Source organism: Aristolochia californica, unplaced genomic scaffold, assembly GCF_029961685.1.
Source record: "Aristolochia californica isolate CCGP_79_NKW_82.1479 unplaced genomic scaffold, dmAriCali1.0.hap1 SCAF_200, whole genome shotgun sequence".
In the NCBI taxonomy this organism is placed as follows: Eukaryota; Viridiplantae; Streptophyta; class Magnoliopsida; order Piperales; family Aristolochiaceae; genus Aristolochia; species Aristolochia californica.
The window spans coordinates 27501-36360 of NW_027181883.1; the positions used below are offsets into that span (position 1 = coordinate 27501).

The window sequence follows — 8860 nt, forward strand, 5'->3', positions numbered from 1 at the left end:
AATAAAAAAAAATGTGTTTTTATCCCTCGAGCCTCGAAGGAAGATCTTTGTTTGACGAAAAGTTTTCGATTTATAATAGATCGGTCGTACCTTTATTGTATTGCAATAAAAAATTCAATAAAATAATATGAATGACTCGCTATTCACCGGGTTTCCGGGCAATAATCCTAAGATTCTGTGGGAAAGGTGGCCGAGTGGTTCAAGGCGTAGCACTGGAACTGCTATGTAGGCTTTTGCTTACCGAGGGTTCGAATCCCTCTCTTTCCGTACCTTGACCTACACCTAATTTACCAACGTTACCAACCACAATGTATCAAATAACAATGGATACCATTATTCCAAGAGTAGGGCCTTTGCTTTCTAGTGATTCTCTATTGCCAATTACTGTGGTAGATAAAATATCGGATCGGAAAGGGTGGACAAGGAATGAGAATCTGACCGCGGATCCACTTGGGATACGAAAAGGATACGAAAATGGGGGAAAATCCGGATTAAATCCCTTAACTTAGTTCTATTTACTTTGTTTGGTGAAACAGGGTAGACAAAATTGTATTGTCCAAAGCTTAATTATTTTATTTTAATTAAGTTTAAGTCTGACGGGAATAATATTCCACGACTAGTAATTCATTGATTTTTAAGCCGATCCATTTACTATCTATTATTTGATTTACTATTCCTTTATATTGGAATGAGTCAAGAGTCAAATGTTTTGGCAATTCCTCGCGGGGAGATGAATCCACATAATTTTGAATCAGAGCTCTGGATCTTTGTTCATCTCTCGTAGTAATAATATCTCGGGGTTTACACCGATAACTTGGGATATCTACTATACGACCATTAACTAAAATATGTCTATGGTTAACTAGTTGTCTAGCTCCAGGAATGGTCGAAGCCATACCCAATCGAAAAAGGATGTTATCCAAACGCATTTCAAGTAGTTGTAGTAAAACTTGACCTGTTGACCCTTTGGCTTTCCCAGCGATACGAACATATCTAAGCAATTGCCGCTCTGTCAGACCATAATGAAAACGCAATTTTTGTTTTTCTTCTAGACGAATACGATATTGAGATCTTTTCCCGGAACGCGGTTGGTTTCTAAGATCACTTCCGGATCTAGGTCTTTTACTAGTGAGTCCCGGTAAAGCCCCCAGACGGCGTATTTTTTTGAAACGAGGCCCTCGGTAACGAGACATAAAGACTCCTTATTTTATTGAAATTGGATTTCACAGAATAAAAAAATTAAGACTGAACTAAACGATAAACGAAGCTAAACTCGCTGAAATACTATAAAGAAGAATGAGATGAATTGTCTCAATAACCAGATTATTTTATATAGTTATATATAGGAAGTTAAGTATCCCTTTCTTGTTCTGTAGAGATCTAACAGCTTCAATCCATTTTTTATTCTTTTTTATTCATAGTTGGGAGTTCCCGTAACATACTATGTTGACCCGACATTTGGAGAAAATTGAAAAGTCTTTTCAATTTCTCTTGATCTCAAGGAGACATTATCAATATCAATATCAATCATGGAAAAAATCGAATAAATGGAAAAGCCGGCTATCGGAATCGAACCGATGACCATCGCATTACAAATGCGATGCTCTAACCCCTGAGCTAAGCGGGCTCACATAACAGAAATAGTGCATAGGATTTCGGGAAACTACTGGGACTTAGCTATTAGTAATTAGCTATTTATTTATTTTTTTATTTTATTTATCTATTTATTTATCTATTATTAATATCTATTATTAATAATTAATATAATTATAATAAATAAATAAAGAGTAGTTTGTTTTTATTATTATTATAATTATTATTAATTATTATTATTATATATAATATATATATATATAAATACAATTATATAAATACAAATACAATTATATAAATACAATATCAATATTATATTAATAATACAATATTAATATTAAATAGAATATAATATTAATTATGACAACATTAATATTAATAATGTAATTATTAATATTAATGTTGTTATGTAATAATAAATAATAATATAATATTAATATATTATATTATTAATATTAATTAGATTATATTATGATTATGTAATATTAGTAATATTAATTACTTAATCTTAATAAAATAAACTAAAAAATAAAAATTAGCTTAGTTATATATTCTATATATAGTTATAGAAATTTAGAAATTCTATTTATTTACACTATAGGAATTCCTATAGTATAGGAGATCCTTCCTAAGGAAAGGATAAGATAAAGGAAAGGATAAGATAAAGATAAGGCTGCAGTCCAGAGCATAATGAGACATTCCTCTGGTTTCATTCGGAAAGGGAGGGGATAAGACGATAAAAAAAGAATGAATATCGACCGTTCCAGTATTCCAAATAGCGCTAAAAAAATAAGGGGTGTAAAGACATATATATATATGTGACGTGGGATATATCCATCCATATTGAATTGCGGATACATCAATGATAGAATCATTTCTGATTGGATCATATCAAATATGGGCCCGCCACTCCGATAGGGATGAAAGAAGCTGGTCAAGAAATATAATAGGGACACACCTCTTTGATATAGGAATATGGGCCTGTATCTAATGAATTCAACGGCTCCAAGATAAATGAAAGAAAAGAAGGGGGGGTCACAATGTGATTTCTTTCTCATAAGGAAGAGGGAGGGGGATATGGCGAAATTGGTAGACGCTACGGACTTGATTGGATTGAGCCTTGGTATGGAAACCTACTAAGTGGTAACTTCCAAATTCAGAGAAACCCTGGAATTAAAAATGGGCAATCCTGAGCCAAATCCTGTTTTCAGAAAAAAAAAAGGATAGGTGCAGAGACTCAACGGAAGCTGTTCTAACGAATGGGGTTGACTTTACTACATTGGTAGAAGAATCCTTCTATCGAAACTCCAGAGTGGGATGACCCTAGATATGTACGTATACGTACTGAAATATCAAAGATTAATCACGACCCGAATCCATATTTTTTTTTTCTAAAAATTTCAGAATAATAATTTCAGAAGCAGAAGGAAGAATCGAATAGTCAGTGATCAAATCGACTATCACACCAGAGTCTGATAGATCTTTTTAAGGATGTCTGATAGATCTTTTTAAGGATTGATTAATCGAGTGAGACGAGAATAAAGATAGAGTCCCATTCTACATGTCAATACTGACAACAATGAAATTTATAGTAAGAGGAAAATCCGTCGACTTTAGAAATCGTGAGGGTTCAAGTCCCTCTATCCCCAATAAAAGGCCTATTTGACTCCCTAAGCATTTATCCTCTTTTTTTTTATCAGTGGTTCAAAATTAGATATGTTTTTCACTTACTCTACTCTTTCACAAATGGATCCGGCCAGAAATCTTTCTCTCTTCTCACTGTGATAGATATGATATACGTACAAATGCCCATCCATATATGGATGGGCAAAGAATCTCCATTACGGAACCTTTCACAGTTCATATCATTACTCTTACACTTACATTTACAAAGTCTCCTTTTTGAAGATCCAACAAATTACCGACTTTATTTAGGTAAGTTAATGCTTTTTGAGTCCCTTTCATTGACATAGGCCCAAGCTTTCTTTTTCTTTTAGTAGGATCATGCATCGAGAATGGTCGGGATAGCTCAGCTGGTAGAGCAGAGGACTGAAAATCCTCGTGTCACCAGTTCAAATCTGGTTCCTGGCACGTGGTTAATGTATCGAATAGATAAGATACTCATACAAATAAATCAATAGAGTCAGAACCCATATTAATATTATTTAATATTATATGCGTTAATAGTCCAGAGCATAATACATATTTATCCATCTACATCTAGATGTATAGATAGACGCCTCCGTCTTGTAGATGGGTAAAAAACGAGTAGATGGGTAAAGATATGAGTAAAGAAAATAATTGGATTCCGTTCCCTCCTCTTTTTTGTTTGTTTGTTCATACTGTATCTCTTCCCGCACAAAAAGAATGTTAATACTTCATACATATCCGAAGTCGAAGTTTAGTTGGTCGAAAACCCTAAAAGACTAGTCTGGAGGAGTTGAAGGATAGGAAAAGGCAGGGTTCATTTCAGAGACAGTCCAAAAAATCCGATCCTTTTTTATTTTATTTAATTTCTGAATTTTTCTTTTTTTATTTCAGAATTTACGATTTTATTTCATATTCTATTTCTTCACTTTCCCATTTATTCACTCCCTTCTATGCAGCTTTCCGTGGCCCCATCTAAGCGATGCGCGCGGTACAAAGTTCATGGTGCAGAACTCTTTGATTCATCCTACAGGCTCTGCTCATCTGAATGGGACTCTTCAAAATTTGAGAATCTAAATGAAGCTTCTTTAGCAGCCCATCCATAGTACGAATGAAAGGCCAGTTACTCCGTTTCATCTAGAACAGAACGTAAAAAGATTCCTTGAATATCTGGAGTCGTATAAGTGAAGATTAGTTTCTTATCATTCATCTTATCATTCAATGAGCATCTTGTATTTCATAGAAATTGGGGGTAATATAATCCTTACGTAAAGGCCAGCCTAGCCAACTTTCGGGCATCAAGATACGTTTCAGGCGTGGATGATTCTCATAAGCGATTCCCAACATATCATAGGATTCCCGCTCTTGAAAGTCTGCGCTTTTCCAAATCCAGAAAACAGACGGGATTCTAGGATTCGTCCTTGGGGCAAATACTTTTATGCATACCTCTTCGGGTTGATCCACACCATACTGTATTCTCGTAAGATGATACACGCTAGCTAACAATCCGCCTGGTGCTACATCATAGGCACACTGGGAACGTAGATAATTGTAACCATATACATATGAAATGACAGCAATGGAGTACCAATCCTCGGGTTTTATTTGTAAAGTCTCTATTCCTTGGTAATCGAAGCCCAAAGATCTATGAACTAGCTCATGCTTGACTAGCCAAGCGGATAAACGACCCTGCATCTTCTTGATCTCTCCCACATTTGTATGAGTATTTCAAATTGCCGATGAAATTTATGAAGATTGACCCACTGCTTGTTATCCTGGACAACACAAAAGCATCCTGCCTTTCCTAATTCAATAATTCGTGGGAAGACACTGAACTTTTGTATTTGAAAAATGCTTCAGAAGGTATCTCTGAAGTAGATGGGGACTGGTAGAGTAATCCTTGATCATAATTTCCAGTATGAGTACTTCGCTCAACATGAAACTTGTGATTGGTAGTAAAATATCGATTTTCCTGTTGAGACCCAATTCTATCTTCATAGATTTCTCGAGAGACTTTCTTACGAAGTTTCGTTATAGCATCCATAATTGCCTCTGGTTTGGGTGGGCAGCCCGGCAAATAGACATCCACAGGAATTAGCTTATCGACTCCCCGAACGGTACTATAAGAATCGGTTACTAAACATCCCCCCTGTAATGGTACAAGCTCCCATAGCAATGACATATTTCGGTTCAGGCATTTGCTCATATAATCTCACTAAAGAAGGAGCCATTTTCATTGTTACCGTGCCGGCTGTTAAAATTAGGTCCGCCTGCCTAGGACTTGATCTTGGTACCAGCCCATAACGATCAAAGTCGAATCGAGATCCTATTAATGAAGCAAACTCAATGAAGCAACAACTGGTACCGTAGAGAAGTGGCCATAAACTGGAGAGTCTTGACCAATTCGAGAGGTCATTCGGTGTAGTTGAAATAACTGAATTTTGGGCTGTTCGGTCAAGTAACGGAAATTCAATAGAATTCATAACTGTCTCAATGTAACCTTTTCCTTCTTTTTTATTGTCTGAGGATTCAGGGGTTAAGACCATTCCAATGCTCCTTTTCGCCATGCATAAACTGAACCAACAATTAGGATAAGCACGAAAATGAAAGCTTCTATAAATACGGATAGACCCAATACATCGAAACTCATTGCCCATGGATAAAGAAAGACCGTTTCAACATCAAAACAACAAAAACTAGAGCAAACATGTAATAGCGGATTCGGAATTGTAACCAAGCATCCCCCATTGGTTCTATACCCGATTCATAACTGGAGAGCTTCTCCGGTCCTTCACTAATCGGGGCTAAAACTCCGGAAATAAAAAATGCCAAAATAGGAATAACACTTGATATTATCAGAAATGCCCAAAAAATATCATATTCGTGAAGCAGAAACATAGATGCACTCCTATTAATGTGGAATATACCGAATTAGTCAATTCGAATTTTAATTGTCAATTTATTCATAACTATTTAGTCGAAACACCAATTAGGGTGGAACCACGTAGTTTCATTTGTTTGCTATGAATCATGTCTCGTTTCAAGATTCATCCAACGGAATCCCACTTACATTTACTTCGATTCCATTCAGGATGTAGACATATTATGTTTTATACAAAAAAACTCTCTCACTTTGTTTTGTTTCGGATTTTCTTAAATAAAAAAGTAATTAAAGACTATTTGAAATAATATGAAAATAATATGAATATTATTTCTATTCATAAAATCATAAAAAAAAAATATTAAATATAATATATAACATAACAATGTTATATTAATATATTAATTAATATTTAAATTAACAGAAAATTCAAAATATGAATTGAATTAATATTTAATATAATATAAATATATATTATATCAAATTTCTAATATAATTTGAATAATAATAGAATAAAAATTCTAATAAATAATAAGCCTGGCTTGGGTAAATTTTTCTCTCTTTTTTTTTTTTCTTTTATAATATCACAACACAAATAGTCAGATGTAGTAGAATGCCTAGGGATTTCTATCTTAGGATTTATGGTATATTCCACTTGGTTTGTGTTGATGTATTCTTTTCATAGGGTCTGGTTAGAGGATCGTCATTCTGTCTATTGATTCGATACAGATACGGAAATAGAATGCATCGGCCAATTAGATTCTCTCCCTTTGTCCCAAATTTATACTTAATTGATTTGATTCAATCTGTTAAATTGTGAGAAATCCTTCCATATTTCCATATAAACTTCCATATTTCCATATAAATAGATATATTACAACTCATGGATTCCTATACCAAATTATAGACTTTTGACTTGTACTCCCTACCCCCCGATGGTCCCCCTAGAGAGAATAAAGAATCGAGTTATTTAATTAGACTTAGAATAGAAGTCTTGAAGAAGTCATTCCATTTCGGACCAATTTCTAGGACTCAAAATCGCGATTTGAAATGATTTGAAATACTTGTTAATAACATCTGATAAGACTACCCAAGGGGTTAGGTTTCGTGACAATAAAAAGGTTTGTTTCCTTTGAAGTAAACCTACACAATGGAGTGTACCACAGTCGTAGAATCGGCTGAATCATAAATGATCCGCATAAGATACTTCTAATGGAATCAGGCGTTGTTGAACGATTCGACAGACCAAATCCAAAAATAGACTCATAGAAATAGAAGAGGGTGCAAACGTTGATACGTTTAGGTTATAGGTTAGCGTCCATTTTTTATCTCTGAAACAATGCACTGCATTGGAGTTATTGTGGAACAACAAAGCGATGAGTCAGAAGGATCCCCAGCCCGTGCAAGTTCAAACAGGCCCCCAATCTTCTTGCTTGCATAAAGTCTGTATCGGAAGGAAGGACCAGTAGAATTGGAATGATGAACAATTGAATTAGATTAGGTTGGAATAAAAAAAAAATAAGTATTGTGCAGAAACAGAAGACTACTTGCTTTGCCAACCCACCGCGCGGGCCAGCCCACAAGCACTAATGTGAGAAAATGAGAGCTACACAAAAATGTCAAAATGACACGGATGTCAAAATATATAGGGCTATACGGACTCGAACCGTAGACCTTCTCGGTAAAACAGATCAAACTGAGTATTATCTAAATGATTCGAACTGTTTCAAAGACCCAACATGCATTTTTTTTGCATTGGGCTCTTTCGTTAACTGATATAAGAATCGGCTAGTCCACCATACTTTTTCTTGACAGGAAGATAACGAGATGGTTCCACGTGCTCTGATTCATTTTTTGTATTCTGATCCAGGAGCAATACCAAAGTGTTTTCAAAGAAGGATTGCCTTGACGTAGGTCTGCCTCCGGCCTAGATCAACCTAAGTTAGGTTGAGTCTCTATCGCTCCGCTCAAAGAGTCAAATATGATACTTCATACACCTTAAAGCTCATAGGGGCGAAAAGAGGTTATGTTATTTTGAGGTCCTTATACCCATTATGCCTAGCATTGAATAGACTAGGTATTCACCTTATCAATTATCAAATCAATGATGGGTTCTATTTTAAATTGGTACCTGAATCGGACGAACCAAAGATTTGTCAGGCTATTGTTCTCTTGTTCCCCTCGAATCCATGGAGTAAGACACCGATTATCAATAAGATCAATTCTGTTGATTGCATGATGAACTCCCCTGAAAAAGCATTGGCGCGCGTGTAAACGAGGTGCTCTACCTAACTGAGCTATAGCCCTTGTCATAGATATCTTAACATCTAGATAATATCTTGTCAAGATGGATATTCTATGGTCCCATATGATAGCTCTCTGACCCCTTTACTGACAAAGATTGGTATTGCTTAGAAGTAGTATTCCATCTATAATGCCCGATGCGAGGGGTCTTCCTTTTTTTTTTCTTTGTGATGATAAATGACCTACTTAACTCAGCGGTTAGAGTATTGCTTTCATACGGCAGGAGTCATTGGTTCAAATCCAATAGTAGGTATAACTTATTAGATACCGGAGTCAATGGTCTCTAATAAGTTTTTCTACCCACCCTTTCCTATTTTTTAATTAATCTTTTACCCTTTCCCTATTATCCTCCCACTATTCATACTTTATGTTTGTATTTTTTTCCTTGCATCAGATTACACTTGATTGTATCCAATGGTGGAATCCAAATAAGGT

General features: G+C 35.2%; 3 non-coding genes across 3 annotated transcripts; 2 read left to right on the forward strand and 1 right to left on the reverse strand.

Annotated features, from left to right (window-relative positions):
• The first annotated feature begins 180 nt into the window (after positions 1-180).
• TRNAS-GGA (transfer RNA serine (anticodon GGA)) lies at positions 181-267 on the forward strand. Its single transcript has one exon. It is a non-coding gene; the product is annotated as a tRNA-Ser (tRNA).
• A 1287-nt stretch (positions 268-1554) lies between these two features.
• Positions 1555-1627, reverse strand: TRNAT-UGU (transfer RNA threonine (anticodon UGU)). The gene has a single exon. It is a non-coding gene; the product is annotated as a tRNA-Thr (tRNA).
• A 1984-nt stretch (positions 1628-3611) lies between these two features.
• Positions 3612-3684, forward strand: TRNAF-GAA (transfer RNA phenylalanine (anticodon GAA)). The gene has a single exon. It is a non-coding gene; the product is annotated as a tRNA-Phe (tRNA).
• Positions 3685-8860: the final 5176 nt, after the last annotated feature.